Consider the following 22,836-nt stretch of genomic DNA (forward strand, 5'->3'; position numbering starts at 1 on the left):
TTTTTTTTTAAAGATTTTATTTATTTATTTGACAGAGACAGAGATAGCGAGAGCAGGAACACAAGCAGCGGGAGTGGGAGAGGGAGAAGCAGGCTTCCCCTCGAGGAGGGAGCCCGATGTGGGACTCGATCCCAGGACCCTGGGATCATGACCTGAGCCGAAGGCAGACGCTTAACGACTGAGCCACCCAGGCACCCAGTAAAAAGCACTTTCTAAATGGAAGTCTTCATAAGTGTATATTCATCAAAGCACTGAGTTTTCAGGAATTTTAAGTTTAGGTCTTGTGATAATATAGTTCTCCTTGTCAAATACATATCCTTTCATACGTCAGATTTCCTAATTAGGTAAGCCTGTGAAAATTACATTTTGATTAAACTGAAAGACTCAATCAAGTATAAAAAAAAAAAAGCTTTATTGTATTGACTTAAAATAGCATATTCAATTTTAAAGAGTTATGTTTCAATTGGAATAACATTTTATTTAAAATAACCCATGCCATTTAACTGAAAGAATGAGGGAACAAAAATAAGCAAAATCTCTAGCTTTTAGACGATGCTTCTAAACTTATGTGGACCCTAAATTCAATGTTGCAGACAAAGGCAGTCCCTGAACTCATGGTTTCAAACATGGTTTGTCATTTACACCACAAGATACTTTAACACCCAGTAACAATTTCTAGAGTGACTAGATGAAACTTGTATTTAAAAAATGACATGAGCAAAATAGGCCTCTAAGACAAAAGTCCTCACACATAATTCTAAATAAAGCTGTATGGTCAAGTCATTAGCAATGGACTACTTAAAGTTGGAATTTAGAATTGCCCTGGACTCAGTTTATCGCTTCATGTATTTGTCTAATATATTCAGTTTTAATTTTTTTCACAGGTAAAGTGGGATTAATTATCAAGACCACTAAGAAACCAGTGATTCCTTTTGCTCTGCAGTGCACAACATAAAAAATACTGAAAGGTAAGAAAACATATTCTGCTACAAAATTCAGGGCTTCATAGTATTTTCAACTTAAAAGAAATTGCGAGTAAGTGAGGATAGAATTAAAGAAATCAAGATATTATTGAGACAATTGAAAAATATATCTTTTTTCCTTAAAGCATAATCTCCACACAGAAGAACTGCATGGACTAGAAGATGAGTATTTTTTCCTCTTCCCTAACTCTTTCCTACAAAGCATTAGGATGCTGTGTCCCACCCTGCATGCATGTGAATAGCGTATGTGTAAATGGAACTAAAATAAAATACTTAGTACTTGATTAATATTAAGTCTGCCCCTTGAGATGTAGTTAGTCACTGATTCCTTGACACATACCTCCAGGAACTTTATAAAAAGGAGAACAAACAACACTCTCTGTATCTGATGTAGTAATGCCTTCATTATCCCAGAGTCCCTTCCACGGCAAATTCTCCTACAGAACACAACTAAGAACTTGGATGCAAACCAAAAGTCCCCTGAGCACCTAAAATAGATGTCACTGGGTCTATGCACTTTGGCACGTGCACTTTCCTCATAAGAGAATCTCTTGGACCCTCAGATAAAGTTACTGCTTTTCATTCCTTCCATAATTTTTTTATAAACTTTTTTTTTCTAGTTTTCTTGTGCACAGCACAAAAGAAATAATAATTATAAAGACGTGGTTGAGGTTGAAGGGAGTTGTTAGAAGAATGCAAACTGTCCGCACCCATAAGAAGTCACACTTCCATATGGATGCTGAACACAGGAGGAAAAAAAGTCCTATAAATATAATACAATTTAAAAAAGCATAGTGATTATGTGACCTTTTGATATAAGATGTAACAGCCTTACATACCACAAAATAGGCCCCTAATGTATCATTACATTATAGAATAATATCTATATCTACAATGTATCTACAATAATATTTACAATGTATATCCATGATGAGAAGTCTGGGTAATTAAGAGAAAGTTAAATTGAATTTAGTTCCCTTCAGAGAGATCTCAAAATATATACTGGATTTCAGAAAGTTAACAATCCAAAAATGGCTACATTCTTTCTAAGACTTCTGGGGTTTTCCGTGGTAAACTTGTAAGTTCACTTTTTGGAAAGTCCACAAATGTGGAGCTCCTTAATTGTCTCATTCCTTGTTTATTGACCAGCAGCAGTAATTATCTATTAACTAGTCAGGCCTCCAGGGAAAGAGTGACATTTTAGATGATAGTGTCCACCTCACTACCCTTTTGGGCTATTTCTCTTCTGCTCTGAGGCTTCCATAGCTTAGTGATTTGAGATCTTGGAAATGTTGTCCATTTAAGATGGATGAGCTTAACGAAGATAAACTTCATAGGAAAATTAAAAACAAAAAAAGGCTTGCCAGAATTTTTTTTAAATAAGTGGAAATGAAGGGAAGGAGTGGTTAAAATGAACAATTAACCATAGAAGTAGATTAAAGGTAAAATCCTGATTCAAAATTGTGTGTTTTCCAGGTCAGATCCACCAAGCTGTGATGAGGTCAGTGAGTCTTTCCTGAGTCCGTTTAAAGTGCTTGGAGCTGCTAGGTCTTGGTCCTCCTGTCTGATTGGCTCTATCCTGGCTCTATATTTCCAGTCGAAGATGAATTAGCCTATCCCTCCCCCTCAATCAAGAGCATTCTGCACATTCCGTAATATTAAAGCATATCTTTCTTTATGCGACATGAACAACAAAACATAAAACCATCCATGACAAGATACGAAAAAGGACAAAGCTTCAAAATAAAATAACAACAACGACCATCAGGTTCCTGAAAACAAAACAAAACAAAACAAAACCCAATCCTAGTAGCTTTAAATATCAACAGCCACAAAACAATACAGCGAAGAAGCTAAGGTATTTTAAAGAGTATGTTTTCTCTCAGAATAGAGGCGAGGTGGGGGGAAAGGTCAAATGACCACGGAATATTTGTGCCCTGTGCCCGAAGCAAATAAACCCTGAAGGAGATTTCAATGAGTAAAAAACAGTACCTTATAAGTAACTGGTCTTGTCTACTCACAGCTGTTTCCAGTGCCGACTCTTGTTTAACTGTCTACTGCGTTCAGTTTAAAGTTAATTCTGTTGGCAAAAAAGTACAGAGCTTGTCTGGAAAATGCTGTTTGGACATAAACCATTCCTTTCAAAGCTGTAGTAGCTATATTTAAGTTTTCTTGTAGAGAGGGATATAAACCTTTCCTGTAGCTAAGTTTCTTCCTCCTCCCGCCCCTCAGACTTAGTCAGTGTCCTCCTATCCCATATATTGAAGAAAGAGACAGAGGGGAGGAAAAAAAAAAAAAAGGAACCAGGAAATATACCTTAAATAATGTAGTAGTTGAGCATTTGGAAAAAGACAAAAAAAAGAACCACAGAAAGCATACCAGGACCTTAAATATAATTTAGCCCAACGCCCTCATTTTATAGATGAGGAAACTGATGCCCAGAGAAAATATGATTTGTACAAGGCCATTCACATAGCTAATTAATTCCGCAGCTAAGAATATTTACCAGGTTTCAGAACTGCCAATTCAATGCTCTTTCTACTACTGTAGTGTACCCAAAGGGAAATAGTTTACCTTTTCCCCATGTATCCTTGTATAATACCCACAGGAGTTGGCAGAGAACAGTAACACAATTACAATATGAGAACCATCTGTTCTCAGAGAAAACATTTTACTCCACTTTGAAATCCTTAATACTGAAAGTTTCTCTATAATGCCCAATTTCTTGTATATTTAGGAAATAATCTTAACCTTTGTTGATTTTCCATAGTATTTTTATGTTTCAGGACGCTGACATCCCTTAGTCCTTTTAGAGGACTATTAGGGATGGTGCTATGACAGGTGTTAATCTTTAATATTTCTTTTTTTAAAGATTTTATTTATTTATTTATTTGAGAGAGAGTGACAAAGAGAGAGCACAAGCCAGAGGATAGGCAGAGGGAGAGGGAGAAACAGACTCCATGCTGAGCAGGAGTCCGATGCAGGGCTCCATCCCAGGACCCTGGGATCATGACCTGAGCCGAAGACAGACACTTAACTGACTGAGCCACACAGGCGCCCCTCATATTTCTACCCAGTATCAATGATATTGAACTAGAAACACATTACTATTATCACAGATCCCTATTTCCAATTTGTCGAGATTTTTTTTACCATACATGCAAATTTATTCTTGTTATTATTGATTACATATTTTTGTTAAATAAAAGCAGCACAATAATTTTTATTTGGTGTCTTTCATGTAAAATTTCCTACTTATATATAAAGAAATTATTTTTCTCTGACTGAAGGAGTGATATTCTTATTGTATTTTTAAAAATTTTCCTTTCTAAAATGTATTCATTCATTCATTCATTCATGCACTTATTTAACAAATATTAATTGAACATTTATAAACCTATCCCATCCTTCCCTGTGGAATATAGTAACAAACATAGTTAGATAAGTGCATAGTTGTCAAATATAATCAAAGGGCTTACTTAAGAAGTAAGGTCAATTTTCTATAACTATCTTTTTATCCATTCTCACATTATAAGCATGTGCCCAATATTTATTTACATTCTCTCCATTGAGTTGCCCACTCTCAACAACATCCATCCTAGGGTCAGGTAAGTCAAAATATGAAATGGCCCACATTGAAATTGCTCTGGGCACTATTAATCTTTCTATTTGATTTGACTCCCTAAACTACTAAAGGCAAATCTACATTACAAGCTACAATTTAAAGACACAATTAGCAAATGCTCAGACCCTTCAAAACCCATTTTCAAATTGCCATACATTCTTTAGTCAGAAATTCAGTTTGGTTTTGACATTGCCCATCTACTTTTAAAATGATATTGTTGGCTAATTGGACATAATTTAAAAAATAAAAATAAAAAATAAAATAAAATAAAATGATATTGTATCTACCCTTGCCCTGATCTTTGGAAGAAAACAGTACAATGTGACTAAATAATTATAGAAGTATATTTTTAAGTGATAATTTATTTTTTGAAACATATTTTCCAAAATGTTGAGTAATTAATAGGTTCTGTATCAATTTTCTAACCATGACAAATAAGCAACTGATTCAAAATACATAAAATTGAGAAAGAAATCTTGTAAACCATACTTTATACTTTTTGACACAATGGCAGGATCTGAATCCCCTTCCATTCTCAATTAATTTTGTCTAACTGAGCTCTGTGCAAAGGTAAATCCCAAAGACATCAACATCTACATTTATATGTAACATTAATAGGTCAAGTATGATTAGAGTCTGACACTCTGATACATTCGACTTGGGTTTACTAAAAGTATTCCCCATTTTTCTTTTACTTCTTAAACTTTACTTTTAATTTGAACATTTTGCCTTTTGTCTATTAGAAGGAACAGGAAGGAAATCTGAGTAAGCCTTGAAAGAGAGGTAGGCTGTGAGGAGAGACAGAGATTTAGATGGCATGAGTCAGGGTGATTCAGGGTTGTGGACTGGACTCAGGAAGGAAGGTGTAAAGAAAAGTCACATACAAGCAGGTTGTTTGGAACAGAAGTGGGCTGAGCCACAGACAATAGATTATAGGTATTAAATGCAAGAACCAAAGTCTCTCAAAATAGGTTAAGCAAAGAGGGAACTAGCAATTTTGGTGACCAGTGACAGCAACAGGAAATGGTCCTCGAACGTACTTTGTAATTCATGACATGGCTTGTTTCTCCCCATTGGAAGGGAAGTATGTGCTGTCAATATGTGAATTGGAACACAATCTAAAATAACAGTGACATACAACCATTAAAAAAAACTGTCCCTCTATATTTAGGTCCCTTGGACATACTCCAGGTTGCCCTACTCTGGGCATGCTCTGGATCTTAGAATCCTAGCATAGTTTAGTGGGGACTAGTCACTGTGTTATGAAGCCTGGATGCGTGGAGTTGAATTTCACTGATGGGAGAGGTACTTACAGCAGAGGTGAAATACAGGGCAGACTGTATTAACACAGGCAAGACAGTCAGAGTTCTCTTAACGCTTGATCTCCTCTCAGTTTTCAGGTTTAGAGTAACACTAGAGGAAGGCTTTTACGAAAGAATCCCAGAGAGCAATTTTGTCATAGCAGCGAAGGGAAGTGACTGCATGAACAGCTACTGGATTATAATATTCTGTGCTTGGGAGGAGACATCATACATGGACATTTTTAATAGTCCCAGGGAACCATGCACATAAAAATCTCAAGCATCAACTCTCTTCAATTCAAGCTCACGCTTACTTTGTTGCCCGTCTCCTCTCAAAAGCCATTCTCCTCACAACAGCCAGGATAATTATTCCCCTCGTTATACTGGCTGATAGTTTCCCATAATTCCTCTGCCTCACACCTTCCAGTGGTTTCCCATTATCCCATTTCATGGCCTCTACTAGTTTCCCATCATTCCCCTGCTTCATCCCTGCAATGGTTTCCCACTGCTTGCAGTATAAATCCAAATGCCTAACACTGGTTTCTGAGGCCTCACATAATTTCACCCGTTTATCTTTCCGACTTCCTAACCTGCTTTTCCATCTGTCTAGGATGTTTTCCCCACACATCTTTGCAGAACTACCACTTAATCAGAACGCAAGACTCATTTCAAATGTTACCTCCCCAGAAAAAAGATCTCCTGACTACTCTAGCAGATCAACTCCCCCGCCCCTTACATACACACTCTCTCTGCCCCATTTTTCTATTTTAATTGTTCTTCATAGCACTTACCACTATCTGAAATTATCTTGGGTTCTTTTTGTATTTATTCATTCATTTAATTAGTCAGTTTAAGTATGTTTACTGTGTTTCCTCTAGAATGAGTATTATAAATCAGAAATGTGTTGGAAGTTATAAATAAGATCGGAAACAATATTTAGGCTTTTTAAACGACATTATCTCTAGTATTTAGAACAGCATCTACTGTAGAATATGTATTTGACCAATATTTCTTGAATGAATTAATTATATTTGTTGCCTAGGTTACTACTCTTCAGTCAACAAACATCCAGCAGAAGTCCACAAGCATGAAAGCAAAGACTAATCTACTTCTGCAATTGACTGAACTCTGCAAGTCTCCCTGTGGCTCAAGCAGCTAGGCATCGCAGGAAATAAGGAAAGAGCCCCTGCTGGGCTCTAGGAGGCTGCATCTATACATGGTGCCTTGAAACCCTTGAATTTGGTTAGCACAAAGGGCAGCATATAACCCTTGAGCTGCTAGGAGGTCCTAAGAGCTTCCGGACATCTCCGTTTCCTGAACTCGATAGTCGTGGCCCTTATTGGAAGAGCAGATATCCTAAAGCTAATTCTATCCTTTCCAGGTGGTTTCAAGAAACTGCTCTCAGCTGCCAATTCTTCAGAAGCAGGAGCTAAATCCTTGCATTCACAGCATATGTTTTCTAAATGAAAAAAGGGACAGACTAAATAATTTTAGAGAAGTAAGCTCACAGATAATTTAATCTTCCATCTCAGTTCTCCTCCACGCTGACTCAGAGCTCTCCAGCAAGCTGTAAATTAGATTTCCTCTCCTATCTCATGTCCTACTGCTTCCTAATTACCTGTTCTCATGAGTCAGCCTCTCTGGGTCCTGTGGTTCAGACACACTGTGGGATAATGTGACTGGCTTAGCAGACCTCGGGTCCCACCATATCAGAAAGGTGGCTGGTGTGATGGCGGGCAGAGAGAGTGTGGATCCTTGTTTAAAAAAAATGACTTCCCCCAAATACCATGGCAGTTGCCCCCACCCCTGGCCCACCGATACACCAAGGTAGAGGAAATCTCTTGTCTGAACACTACTGCAGTCTGATAGCAAATAACATCATTTAAAATCATTTTTGAAAGAAGTGCCCTTTTACTTTGGTACTGATTGCATGTTAATCTAAGTACATACATGGCATTTAGTGAGTCAGTGAATCAAAGCTACAAATATTTAATGATTGTCTTCTATGGACAAGGGTCCATGCCAGGTAATGAGGTTTGTGTAATTATTCCTTGTTATCTCAGGGGATAGGATTTCTTTATCCAGAATACAAATTTCTCCAGGAAAATAAGGTAAAATTTCTTCTTTCCTCCCCTCTTTTCTTCCTTTCTTTCTTTCCTTCAATCTACTGAAAGCCAGATTTATTGAGTCCAAATAATGTGCTGTGTTTGGGTATAAAGAAAAAGATAAAATCTGATGTCAGGAGGCTTACCCTTTGGAAGTGAGAGAAATTTACAGACTATTGGGGAGATCAGCACAACATTACCAGAGAGCACATGAAAGCAGCATGGAATCAAGATGGGAAGTGAGCAAAGAAGGCTTTTTTGAGAAGATGAAACCAAGGCACAAGGCACATTCTGAATGCAGGAGAGGGAGAGGATTAACATTCCAGGCAGGAGATAGGGCACAGTTGGGTCACTTCAAGAATTTCTATAGAGCTGGAACGTAGAATGAAAGACATAGACTAATAGATGAAATATGCAGAAGGAAATATAGGCAAAGGGCTTAGGAATTTGTTTTTTATCCTGAAGGCAATAGGGGAGCTACTGAAAAATTTTAAACAGGGGATACTTTGTTTTAAGAATGCTAAGTGGAGAAAGAATTTAGGGACAGGTGGTCTGAAGGACTAGACTACTTAGGAGGTTGTTTCTTTATTCAAATAAGACATTGTGATGGTCTGAAATTAGGCAGTAGGGACAGAGAGACCCCAAAGAGAGGCACCAAAAGATATTTACATTTTCTCACAGGTAGGAAGATGTGAGTAAGCCAAAATCACTTCCAAAACCTCTATAAAATCATTACAGAAAAATGTAACCAGTATTAGAACTGCCTGGAAATGTAGTACGTTCTCTTTGTATAAGTAAGTTCTCCCCATTCACAGATGAGGGAATGGAAGGATCAAACTTGAAAGAGTGATAGCAACGTTTGAACTCATGTCCATCTGACTACAAAACCCATATTCTCTACACTAAATTGCCCGGCCCTTTGAGGAGATCATACATTTTGGACACTTCTTAAACTTAGACTTAAAGAAGTTGTTTGGAATAATAATTTGGCAGTATCTTAAAAGATTCCTTAGGCAAGACTGTTCAGGTTTTCCAGGGATGAGCATGTTCTAATTTGAGATCCAACACACAAACAATTGGATTTGTGTTGTTTCTATGGAACAACACGTTTAGCTACCCTGCAAAGCATAAATCCTTCATCAAATTTCTCTTGATAATTTAATATTTTTAAGCCTGGAAGATTTATTCACACTCTATACTAGGACGGCCAGTTAAACCAAAATGAAAGTGGACTTGGCAGATACTCTAGTTCAATCAAGTCAAATATTGAGTTTTGAGTAGAATGGTGTTTGAAAGATAAATCAGTTTCAATGAATCTTGGAAGGGAGGAGGTACAATTCTTAAGACACTGAAAATAGGAAGGGGAGACATAGCTCAGGCAGGAGAAAATTCTGAAATTTGCCTTAAAGTTGGAGGAGAAAAGTTCCTTCTCTAGCATATTTTACATTCACTATGGGTAGGATAACCATACAATTTAGTATCCAAAACTTGACTTTTGAGAGTAAAAGGAGACACTATTATCAATTACAACAGGGTAGCAGATAAAAACCAGGACTCTTATAGGCAAACATGGATGTACATCACCTTACCTAGAGGTTGACATTAAACCTGACCTTCAGGAGGTGGTAGTATCAAGAATGAGGTCATAGGTTTTAGAGTAACTGGCCCCTAAAGTGAGGCAAGACAAGAAAAGTCAAGAATTCTTACACAACTTGGACAAGGTGTTTAATAGATATACAAAGGCCAAATCAACTGAACCATTTGAGGTATATTAATTAATTTAGTTCCATAGTTTATTTTATTAGAAAATGATACATAAAGATGAAAAATGACCCTTCATTGTAAAATAGTCACAGATAACAGGTATACAGTGTTTGGTCTCCTATATAATGTATTCATATAAATATTTTCCATAAAATATAAATATGTTGGTATAGATGGGTGCTCCTAGCTATTTTGGTTATTTAAAAATAAGCACAGACTTTATTTTTCAATGTATTAACCATCAGTGAGTCAATACTAATAAACACCAAACTGAATCAAATCTCAGTCCACTCTCCCACCCCACTCCTGAATTCTTTCCAGAGTTGAGGACATCCTTCCTTACATGGCAAGAGTCCTTCCTAGGCTAGACAAAGGGAAGGATGGGCATAGTGTGGGAAGCAAACATGCCCAGGGAGAGAGAGGAGATATCAGCCAAAATTAGTTAGGATTCCAACCTTGGTTCTGTCAGCAACTAGCTGTGTGACCTTGGGCAAAACACTTGACTTCACTGAGGCTTGTGTTTCTCCCATATAAAATGAGAGGATTTAGGAAGATTACCTTGGAAGATCTTTCAGATATGAAATTCGACTATTCTCTGAGATAATTATCTCCCATATGTTTTAAATTTCTTAATGTTTATCTGTGATGTCTGTGAAGATATCTGTTGCATCATAAAGAAATTAAAACAGCCAGTTATTGATGAAACAATTGTAATGGTAACAATAATAATTTTTTAAGACTGCCAAGAATATAAAATAGGCAGTGGGGAGACGTTTCATTTTTTTAGTGTATAATAGGAGGACTATTAAAATTTTCTTAGGAGAAAAGTCATCAGATATAAAATGCCGAACCACATGGTGCTTAATAATTTTTAAATATTCAGCTTATTTGGGCTCTCAAAACAACAAAGGAGCAAGCTTTCTGAGTTTATACAAAAAAGGATTTCTTCTGGAAGTGTAAAGTGATGGTCATTTTTCACGAGGAAAGAATGAATCCAAATTTACTATGTAAGACTGTTGGAAATGAATAAAGGAGGCACCTCCCTGGTCTATAATCTTTGGCAAGTCCCTAGATACACAAGCGTGGTTCAGAAAATAATGAAAACAAATTGCCCATCAATCCTCTGCTGTTGGACCTCAAACTTTAATGCAACCAAATATAAGGAAGCCAGACTTCTTTCCTCATATTATTTTGATTATTTTTCAGTGCAGAAAGTAATATGCTTCTTTATAAAAAAGCCTACATGCAATAAAAAAAGTATGTAATGTAAAATTTAAGATTCTTAGCCACTCACTCAATCTTCTCCAATACTATTTTTTTTTTAAGATTTTATTTATTTATTTGACACAGAGAGAGAGCACATAAGCAGGGGGAGCCACAAGCAGAGGGAGAGAGAGAAGCAGACTCCTGCTGAGCAGGGAGCCCGACGTGGGGCTCCATCCCAGGACCCTGGGATCATGACCTGAGCCGAAGGCAGACGCTTAACTGACTGAGCCACCCAGGCACCCCTCCAACACTATTCTTTTTTTTTTTTTTTTAAGATTTTATTTATTTATTTGAGAGAGAGAGAGAGCACATGAGAGGGGGGAGGGTCAGAGGGAGAAGTAGACTCCCTGCTGAGCAGGGAGCCCGATGCGGGACTCTATCCCAGGACTCCAGGATCATGACCTGAGCCAAAGGCAGTCGCTTAACCAACTGAGCCACCCAGGCACCCTCCAATACTATTCTTAAGTATTAACCATTATCAACAATTCACTCTGCATCCATTCAGATTATCTCTCTTTTCACATACATGTATATTTACGCACATACATACACATGCATATCCACAAATCTGGTCTTGAAAAAGTAAACATTATCTTCCTTTACTCTAATATTTGGCACAGTTAAATTTGTTCATCTTTAGACAAGAAAGCAAGTATAATAATACATGTGTCTTCTTTTCCCATCATAAATTCTCTCTCTTCCATTCTTAAGCACTTGGATTTATCTGTACAATTTATCAGGTGGCTAAAAAAAATAAGTGCAATATCTTACTGGCAGTCAAGATGCTTAGCAAGATGAGTACCTAATAAATGTTTATTGATCTGAATGAATGGATGAATCACACCAAACACCATAATCTCACCAATGTGGGAGAAGCTGCCAGGAAATAACCACTAAGAATTGACATTCCTAGTACCCATTCCTCTTTGTACCCTGTGTCAAGAATTGCTTCTTTGAATGTCTTGTAATCATCGCTTCTGCATGAGAATGTATCTGTTTCAAACTTGAATACTGTATTTTTCATCATTGCTTTATGACGACTAAGCCATAAAAAGTCTGACTTGAATAGATCCCCTCCTTCATCATAAATTGGTCTCTGCAGTATCTCCTTCATCATTTTAATCAGCACTTTATTGGGTATAATGTCAGTTGGCTTGTTGAATGTACAGTGTCTGAGATTAAGAGATGCCAGTATATTATTCTCATAGCCTTTCTGGGAAACAAACAAACCCATTACCACAGGCCAGCCTTTAGCTAGCACCTATTGAACTGGTAAGATAATTATGGGCAGTTTTAGTTTATCCAGAAAAATCATTTGATTTTTCTTAGAAATTTTAGTCAATATATTCTTATTCAGCCTGGAAACTACACTGGATAATTCCTTGGTCTTGTAATGAATTCCAACTCTGATTTTTTTCTTCACAATGAATCTATCATCATCTATTTTCATACTATCTTCCCATGAGAGACTGTACTTCACTATCTCCCTGTAAGGGAGAGGCGTCACTGGAATTCATTGTGGAATGTTAGAGTGCTTCTACTCTCTAAACTTCATTGGTTATTGGCAAGTAGATGAAATTTAAAGATATAAGAACAGATTAGATTGCCAGAAGAGAGAGTGTAGTTAGAAAAGATGAACAAAGACTGAGATCTGTGTTCTTCAGTGAAATGTTAGGCCTAGTGTGTGTGTATAGTTTATAAATATATGAATGAAACATACATACATTAGGACATGCTGTTCAGTGAAAAACATTGGAGAGGCCCATTTTTAATTAGATGGATACACAAACAGAAATAATTGTGTAAAGCTGGAAGGGCTATAATAAAGGCATGAGGCATCATTATGTTTTTGTAACTTTGTATTTTGGCATGATTTCAAACTTACAGAAAGATTATAAGAGTACCACAAACAAAACCCATATGCCCCCTGCCTAGATTTACCAATCTCCATCTATCAATCTATATACATGCACATTATTTTTTTCTGAATCACTGAGAATAAGTTGGAGACAATGTACACCTTTATCATCACATAGTGCTTACTTCGCAAGAGCAAGGATATTTTCTTACATAGCTTCAGTGTAATTCTCAAAAATGAAATTTAACATTGATACAATATTATTCATCTAACCAACCCACAGTCCATATTCACATTTATAAGTTGCCCCACTAATGTCCTTTATAGCTATTATTTCTCCATTTCAGGATTGAATCTATAGTCACACCTTGCATTTAGTGCCATTTTTCTATATTCTCCTTTAACCTGGAACATTTCCTCAACATTTCTTTGTCTTTATGGATCTTGAACTTTTTTAAAGATACAAATAGATTATTTTTAGACTGTCTCTTGGTTTGGATATGCCTAATATTTCCTCATGACTAGATATGAGTTATGCATTTTTAACAGAAATGCCAAAGAAGTGATGTTGTGTCCTTCTCACTGCATTATATCTGGAGGATTATGATGTCAGATTGCCCTGATATTAATAATGTTAACTCTGATCCATTTTTTTATCATACTCTCATCCAGTAGTGTTAGCATCCATGCAACATTCTAACTCTTTCATTCCTTCTATATTTATTAGTTGGCATTCTTTTGTAAGAAAGAGCTTTCTTATCACACCCATTTATTTATTTAGGTTAATAAGTAATCTATGGACTTTAATTTATTAAAATGGTTTATTAAATTGGTCGATTATTTATTATGTACTCTAATAGTCAAGTTATTTCAAATTTGGCCAATGAGAACCTTTCACGCTGGCTCCTCTGTCCTTTTGCTATGTCACCATCATTCTTTGAACACTGCCTTATTTCTGGTGCAACATGCAGTGTCAGGCTTCACTATACTTTCCTTATCTCAGACTTAAATCACTTTCCACCTTGATTTATTGTAATGGAGAATAGCATTTAGAAACCAAGTGCTGAATATTCATGCCACTGCTTCCAGACCCCCTTACCAGACAGAGCTAGAAAAAAAATATTTTTTAAATATATGTGTACACACACACACACACAGACTTTTATTTTTTTTTGATCTTATGTTTGGAGCCTTTACAATGTGATTGGATTCTCAAGTTTAAAAATATGGGAGATTCTCACGTACTGAATGGAGCACTGGGTGTTATATGCAAACAATGAATCATGGAATACTACATCAAAAACTAATGATGTAATGTATGGTGATTAACATAACATAATAAAAAAAGAAAAAATATGGGAGATTCTCATTTATACTTCCTCCCCATTTCCCCTCTCATCTTCTCTTACATTTTTATTATATATTAATACTCACAAAATAATAAGAATAAAGTTATATCTGGGGGTGCCTGGGTGGCTCAGTTGGTAAGCATCTGCCTTTGGCTCAGATCATGATCCCAGGGTCCGGGGTTCGAGCCCCATATCGGGCTCCCTGCTCGGCTGGGAGCCTACTTCTCCCTCTCCCACTCCCCCTGCTTGTATTGCCTCTCTTGCTGTCTCTCTCTGTCAAATAAATAAATAAAATTTTTAAAAAAAATAAAGTTATATCTGCTTTCTGTTCTATAACCCTATCTTTACCAGCTGTTTAATTTTAGTCCTATAGTTAAATTAATACAATGTCACTGTGAGAATTTTATCATACATTCCTATTCTTGAGTTTTTTATTTTGATTATTTTTGGTTTCACTAAGTTCACATTTGAGCAATTTTTTAGAGAAGGCATAGGCACTGTATAATTGAGAATATCCTCCTACTGCCACTTGCCTGGATACATTTTTATTCGTATCCCTTTAGTATCCTCACAACTTCCAGGGTCTTCTGGCACTCAAAATTGCTGTGAAGAAGTCTGAGATAGTCCTTTGTGCTTTGTTTTGTTTTCCCTTCTATGTAACTTGATTTTATCATCCATGCCAGCAAAATTTTCCTTTTTCCCCTGATGCTAGATAACAAACATATGATCAGGTATCCTATGTTTTTGTTTGTTTGTTTGTTTGTCTTAAGATTTTATTTATTTATTTGAGAGAGAGAGCACAAGCATGGGGGAGAGGGAGAAGTAGGCTCCCTGCTGAGCAGGGAGCCCAATGTGGGGCTTGATCCCAGGACCCCTGGATCACGACCTGAGCTGAAGGATGATGCTTAACTGACTGAGCCACCCAGGCGCCCCCAGGTATCCTATGTTTTCTGTCAATTCGATGTGCCCATTTAATCTGCAGATTCAGGTACTCCTTTTATTCTACTTTTTTCTTCCATTATGTCTTTAAATATTTTTCCTAGTCCACATATTGGTTTTTTGCACTTCAGGGATCCCTATTATCTCCTTCTTGTCTGTCATTTTTTCACTGATTATTCTAATTTCTGTGTCTCTCCTCTGCTTTCACCACAATTATTTCAAGTATTTCTTTCCTTCATACCAGTGATCTCATCCACAGTTCTCTTGCTATCTTTCTTGATTCTAAGTTATTTATTCTAACTTACTTAGACTTATAAAAGTCTTTTTAAGTTATCAATTTGCCTCCCCAACTCAGAAGCACTTTTTTTGTGTTGTTTACTATTCTGTCTTAGAGTTCATCTATGGAATTCATGGTTTCTTTAGATAATGCATTTTCTTGTATAGCATTGGATACTTACAGAGGGCTTTAAATTTCTACTTTGTCTTTATCCTATCGTTAGATTTTTTTTTTCCATCTTTATTTGTCATGCTAGTCTCATTGGTTTGCGTCTTTCTTTTTTGTTTTTAATTATTTTATTTTTTATTGTTATGATTTCACTATAGCGTGTAATGTTTGTGGGTTGTCATGCCAACTCATTTCCCTTTGCTCAGTTAACAAAGCAGCCACAGCAAAACAGTCTTTCTTCTCTGAGACTGTGAAGGTGAATCGCTTTGACACCCTCCCTACCTTGAAAGAACACTGTTTATCTTTCCTTCAGAGCAAAGACAATTCTTCAGGAGCTGGTGCATTTCTTTGGCTGTACTCTTAGAGTATCTTAAGATTTTCAAGTTTAGAGCAATTCTTCTCCTCAACAGCTACCTCCCAAAGCTACATTATAAACAAATGTTAAAAATGCAAGCAGCATAGCATTATATATACAAACATGCACTGTGCTCTCCAATTCACACAGCAGAGAAGTATTTGCTAGACAAAAACAATGATAACAGAATTTAACTCCTACCAAGAATGTCATAGTTTGGGAAGAGACTCTCTTGCTCCCTGTAATCATATTTGGCATTTGCTAAAAATATCAGCTAGAAATAATTTACTATTGCCCTGAATAAAATATAATGCTGAAATCTGAAAACATTTTTTTTTTCCCTCTCTCCTTGAATAACTTGCTCCTCTATGGCGATCTATATGCCAAAGAGCAGTTGTTATTTTTCTTCCTCCCTCCCAGGTACTCAGGTTGGTTTAGTTATTGTTGTTGTTGAGATGCTCTGTTCCAGTCCCCAGTGCTTTCGGTGTATACAGATAAGCTTTCTCTGTCTTCCACAGGAAGGCCAGACCCTCTGCTGTGGTCTCAGAGCATGTAATAAAGGGGATGAAGCATTCACGTGTGAATGGTGTCTGTGTGTGTGTGTGTGTCATGGCCACATAATACAGACATAACAAACACACACACAAAAAGTCTTTAAAAACACATATCTAGGGGCACCTGGGTGGCTCAGTCATTAAGCGTCTGCCTTTGGCTCAGAATCCCAGGGTCCTGGGATCGAGCCCCGCATCGGTCTCCCTGCTCGGCCGGGAGCCTGCTTCTCCCTCTCCCACTCTCCCTACTTGTGTTCCCTCTCTCGCTGTGTCTCTCTCTGTCAAATAAATAAATAAAGTCTTTTAAAAAAAACACATATCTATACAGAAATGGACAGTTGGAAGCAGTGTAACCTGAAGAAACATTTAAATTCATTCAAAATCAAAACATTAAAATATTATTACCTGAAGACTTGATCAAGGAAGGCTAAACACCATTTAAAACTACTTGTTAAACATCAAAATTGTGAGAAAGTCTCTGTTTGAATTTGAGGAGCAGAAAAAGGCAAGTGGACTCAGTGTATTTTGCTTTTTCATCACTTAGAACGACTGAATGACATTCGTGATTTCTTGTCTAGTGGGAAGCACTTGGCCTAAGTGGAGAATTTTGTATGTCCTTTTAGTTATGCTTTCATCCTGGGAGATTTTTCTTCTGTTTTTCACACGCTGTGTTTCTTTGTTTGTGGTCTTTGGTTACACAGAAACAAGTGCACATTCTGCCAGTAGACACAGGGCCATAGTTGCTGTCCTAACAGGCTCTAACAAACATAGGATCGCATGGAGATCTACTTCAAAGTACAGATTCTGAATTTGGCTCTGGGTGGGTGTGAGGACCTGGAAAGTTGGTTTTCTAACAAGTTCCCAGTTGAGCTGCTGTTCTGAGGGTTACACTTTGAGTGGCAAGGATCTGCACCTTATTAATTTTGAAAGAATAATTCATTTTAAGGACCTAGAGGTACTGCAGTGGCCAAGGAGTAAAGAATTCTTTCTTGTGTTAAAATTGCACCCCAGACTTTGATGCAAGTACAATAAATTCCAAACTTGTCTTCCAGTATTTTTATTATTCTCTCCTTCCCTATCTTTTCTTTTTTCCTTCCTTCCTGCCTTCCTCCCTCCCTCCCTTCCTTTTTCTTTCGTTCTTCCTTCCCTCCTTCCTCCTCCCCTCCTTCCTTCCTTCTTTCCTTTCTTTTTTCTTTTTCTTTCTTTCTTTCTTTCTTTCTTCTTTCTTTCCTTTCTCTCTCTCTCTTCCTTCCTTCTTTCCTTCCTTCCTTTCTTCCATCCTTCCTTCCTTCCATTGTCTCCCTCTCTCTCTTTCCTTTTTTGGTCTCCATTAACTGCTCTGATTCCCAGCCCCCACCCCTTTCTCCACTTTCTTCTTCTATAGATAAAAGGATGGCTGAATCACAATATCCAGGATTAGGAAACAGGGATGTTATTTTGAAGAATTGTCCCTTCAGGGCTTTAAGTATTTTGGTTTTGCATTACCATTGTTGATGTTATGTTAGGCTGAAAACAGATTGCAAAGTACAAGAAATCTGATTCAACAGTAAAGTGCAGCAAATCAACCTCTTTAATGTTTGCATAAACTATAATCCATAATTCATAAGGGTAGACAAAAAGCAAATTTATGGTGACAAACAAACAAACAAAAACAACTCCATGCTATTGGGTGTAAATTTATTTCTGCTCTGTTCTCGACTTTTCATTACCAAGGACCATGCTGTACATGAGATTTCATGTTTTTTAAGAGAAAGGCCACTGATTTAAAAAAAAAAAAAGTCTATTTTCTATCTGAAAAAGCTGATATCTATCTTTGAACCCTAAACTTGGACAAGTTTTCATGACAGATTCTCAATTTTTATAATGAACAACCATATCCATTCTTACTACCTATCCCCACTATCTTCTATAGTTATTTTTTAAATTTTTGTCCTTCTGAAACTGCAAATACATAGTAATTTTTTTACTTAATTATATTTTCCAAATATACCAGAAGCTTGCTAATAAAAAGAAAAAGCAGGTGTCCACAGTTCCTTATTTAAACTACTATTGTGGTCAGAGAGCTAAGGAAATATGGAAATACTTCCCTGTAAGAATTTTGTGACTCCTCCCCACCAAAAATCTTTTTATACCTGTACCTTAGTAAATCTTTTAACCCATTTTTTCTAGTACTTATTTGCTAAACATTAATTACTCATTCTGAATCCATAAATAGCATTTACATGCTCTGAACTTAGTCCACAAATCAATCAAAACAAAAACTATAATTCCACTCACAAACTCACAAGCGTGTTCTAATACTCCACTCACTACACAATCCCATTCATACATCAAAAACAGAATTATTCTCAATTCAGTATCACCAAATTAAGTTGAAAAGCACAGTTTTAAACAATAGCTACTTTTCACTAAACTCCTCTTTTTCTAGAATGTGTAAGATATTCAGCTTAAGAATTGACTTTTTTTTTATTCAGCATTTTATTTTTATTTTTTTATTCTTATGTTAATCCCCATACCTTACATCATTAGTTTTAGATGTAGTGTTCCATGATTCATTGTTTGTGCATAACACCCAGTGCTCCATGCAGAATGTGCCCTCCTCAATACCCATCACCAGGCTAACCCATCCTTCCACCCCCCTCCCCTCCAGAACCCTCAGTTTGTTTTTCAGAGTCCATCGTCTCTCATGGTTCATCTACCCCTCCGATTTCCCCCCCTTCATTCTTCCCCTCCTGCTACCTTCTTCTTCTTCTTTCATTTAAACATTAGCTTGGGGAATTAATACAATGTAAGGTTTGATTCCTATGTGGAGTCTTTCCTTAAAAGGCTAAACAAATATTTCATTTGTATTGCATGAAAGCAGATACAGATTAAACATTTCAAAGATAATCAGTTATTTGGGCCAACAGGCAAAAATCTCTAGGTCTTCCCTATGATAACATAGGTCTTTCACAGGGCAACAAATCAGTGTACCTCGTTTACTTAAACACAAACACAAGTAGAAGTAATAAAAGCTTTCATAACTGGAAACTACTAATGAGGAGCTCTATAACGAGAGATCCTTCAGAAATACAGTAACAGAAAAGGGGATGGACTCTTGCCACACCAAAATTGCTAAAATCAAATGCCTTCATCTTCGTGAGCATTCAGAGAGTGTTCTTTCAAATAGCTTTTTGTTCATAGAAACAGAACAAAATAAGAAAATGTCCTTGGTTTCTCCTCTCTGTTAGCTGCTGGTACAAAACAATTACTTTGGCAGCTGGAGAAAAGGAGAGAAATGTCCCTCTTGTTTCAGTAAACAGCTCGACACTAATAAAATCTCAGATCTTGCTTCTCAATCAGTACCCAGCTCCATGGTTAAAAAGAGTTGCATCACACCACCATTTCGCCCGGTTAATGATATCAATAAAGGTTATCTCTGCACTGAATGAAAAGGTCACTAATCAAATTGCAGTGACTCCATCACATTATTATTGCTTGGGAATGTGTTTCATTGATTGTTTAAGTATCCCTGCATAGAATCTCCTCCATTTTGATGCACTGAGTATTGCAGGGGAGAATAACAATAAAATGATGCCTCATAAGAGACCTCACCCTGCAGTAGTTATAAAAGCAGATGTCTTCAGCATATCTCTTTATGAAAATGCATCTAAAATAAAGTATGAGGAGGTACAAATTAAAGAAAAGCTGGAGAAAAAGAAAATTCGGCATCGAGACTCTTGGTGGTTTAAGAAAAAAAACTGTCGATAAATTTTCCAAGAAACCATCAATGTTGTCAGTCAATTCCATGGTGTTCTGCATGACATATGAAGCTGAAGTCTCTACTTTTAAAAAAATTGCAAATCTATTTCCTCATGGATCTTAAAATTTATTAGGAGAGACAGAAAATAAACACTGAGGAAATAAAGTGTGATATATACTCTGATACGAAAAATGTAGGACGCTGACTTTTGGATTTTACATACAATGTTAATGTAAATATCAATCCGGTTTATTGCTGCTTTTGCATTTTGTAAAGGCCGTTAGTGTGGAAGACTCTCTCAGTTTCTCATGCCTGGTCAGGAAGCTTAAGTTTGTGATTGCTTAGACGGTAATGTATTCATGTACCATAGACTCCTGCCAATTTAGACTGTCACCCCATCAGGGGTATTTCAGGAGGGCAAAAGAGAATATTTAACACATGCTTTCAGTTTAAAATAAAGAGATAAAGGAACAAACAAACCAAAAGTAAATGACTAAATAATCTTGGTTCCTCCCTCTGCCCCTTAAAGACTCTTGGCTCCTCTCTATTCTTCTTGGTTGGTTGGTAGTTAGATACTGACCTCTCATCCAAGCCTCTTCCTCAGTTCCCACCCCCTGCCTCTTGGTGGTGGGTGTACCCTGCTTAAGGGGCTCAGTTATTCCTGTGGCACTTGGATGGATTTAATGGTTTTTCTGTAAGTTGCCAAACTAATAGGTTTTATCACCTGGAAAGTACAAGAAACAGCTGTTTATGTAAGTGCCCCAAGCACCACAGTTAATCATTCTTGCAAATAATATTACATGGGATGTAATTCTGGTTTGCTGCATGCAGTGTTTTTCCTAACATAAGAAAATAATGGCCTGACCCCATAGCAGAATGTCAGTGATTTATCACAAATGAGTACTATATTCCAGACTTGTTCAGAGCTATAAGTACACCAAATTATTCCACTTGTTTCCTGCAACTCTAAAGAATCTAGCTGTGGATATATATTCAAAATACTGATAATGTCTGCAAGATTCAAAATTGATACTTCAAAAATATTTTTTTTTAAGATTCTATTTATTTATTAGAGAGAGAGAGAGAGAGAGCATGAGTGGGGTGAGGAGCAGAGGGAGAAGCAGACTCCCCGCTGAGCAGGGAGCCTGACACGGGGCTTGATCCTGGGACTCCAGGATCATGACCTGAACCAAAGGCAGACGCTTAGCTGACTGAGCCACCCAGGTGCCCCCAAAATATTTTATTTTAGATATTAGTGGTAAAATCAGTCATCCAAAGGAAGATTTATGCTATTATGTCATTAAATTTTATACATATGCTTTGAAAAAAAACTTCAATACTCCAAGTTTTATACCATGTCATCTTGGTTTGCCTTTTTTTAAAAAAAGGAAAAAAGCATTTTTGAATTTGCTGATCTTTACAGTGACACTAATAACCAATGATATGAAGTCAATCTCTATTTTAGGCACCTAGGAATTCTTTGCCTAAGTGTAATAGGGAATCACTTCTCTCTTCTTTGGTGGGCCTGCTGTTGGCAGAGCTTCTGGCTCTAAAGGAAACAGTAGAGCCTAAGTGGTAAAGTGTATGCTTTGGGGTCAGACAGAGCGGACCCATCCCAGCTCATTTAGTCATGGGTTACATGACACTTAGCATTTTTTTTTTTTTAACCTTTTGGCTCCCTCACTTTTCTAATTTGTAAGCTAGACATAATAATCTATCCCACAGATTTGTTTGCAGTAATAATTCAGGTAAAATATGCAAAGTACTTAGCATTGTTATCTTTACAAAAATCATAGCTTTATTAATAATAATATTTGCTAGTGTAAATCAGGCTTGATACAGAGAAGGTTGAGGAAAGTGGAAGGCTGACAGCAGGGCATCATATTTTCTCTTCCAGATGCTTCTTTCGACCACCTTCTGTTCTTTCCTTCTCCCTCTCATAGAAAGAGTACCATGATTTTCTGGACATGATACAAATGCTCAGAGTCAAATATGAATGCATAAATGTAACTGCCTATGATAGTTTTTATATTAAAAATAGGCTCAAATTTCATAATGATATTGATATTACTCTGTGCCATAACTTGGTATTTGACACTATTTTGAGCAAATCATCCTTTTTGTTCTCTATTCACCCCTAACCAGATGACATTTCAAATGGGAAACTGAGCTAAACAGAATAATGAAAGATGTGTCCACTGAGGGGGTGTATTTCTACTCACTAGCAATGCAACTTTACCATGGCCCCTGGCCAACTGGCTCAGTTCTTGCAAAGACAATATAAAGGCTCTGAGACATAAACAGGAACTCTGGGGAAGAAACAAAATAGCACTGTTGATCATAATACAGCCGTTACTATGGACTCAGTCTTTCCTCTCGCTACAAACACCTTAAATTCATTTGATGGGTCACTGAACATTATGCTCTTCCAAGAAAAAGAAGAGCCAGCATCCGGCAGGTTCAAACCTTTGCAATGCCAGAGTGAAAGAGGCCATCTCTGCTGCCTGCTTTTGTGGCTGTCCTCTGCTTCTTTTTTTTTTTTTTTTTTTTTTT

At 36.9% G+C, this 22,836-nt stretch overlaps 1 protein-coding gene across 4 annotated transcripts in view; it reads right to left on the reverse strand.

Annotated features, from left to right (window-relative positions):
• The window catches only part of ARHGAP24 (Rho GTPase activating protein 24), a 434,153-nt gene that overhangs the window by 205,168 nt on the left and 206,149 nt on the right, over positions 1 to 22,836 (reverse strand). The window contains exon 1 of one of the 4 annotated variants that reach the window (XM_081812191.1): positions 3,005 to 3,231. The exons of 2 other annotated variants lie outside the window; for them this stretch is intronic. The gene's annotated coding sequence lies outside the window, so the exon portion shown is untranslated. Of the gene's footprint in view, positions 1 to 2,975; positions 3,232 to 22,836 lie in introns of those variants that run through there. One more of the 4 variants, XM_006729742.3, reaches the window with a different exon arrangement.

Source organism: Leptonychotes weddellii, chromosome 2, assembly GCF_054177405.1.
Source record: "Leptonychotes weddellii isolate Sample4059 chromosome 2, ASM5417740v2, whole genome shotgun sequence".
Lineage (NCBI taxonomy): Eukaryota > Metazoa > Chordata > Mammalia > Carnivora > Phocidae > Leptonychotes > Leptonychotes weddellii.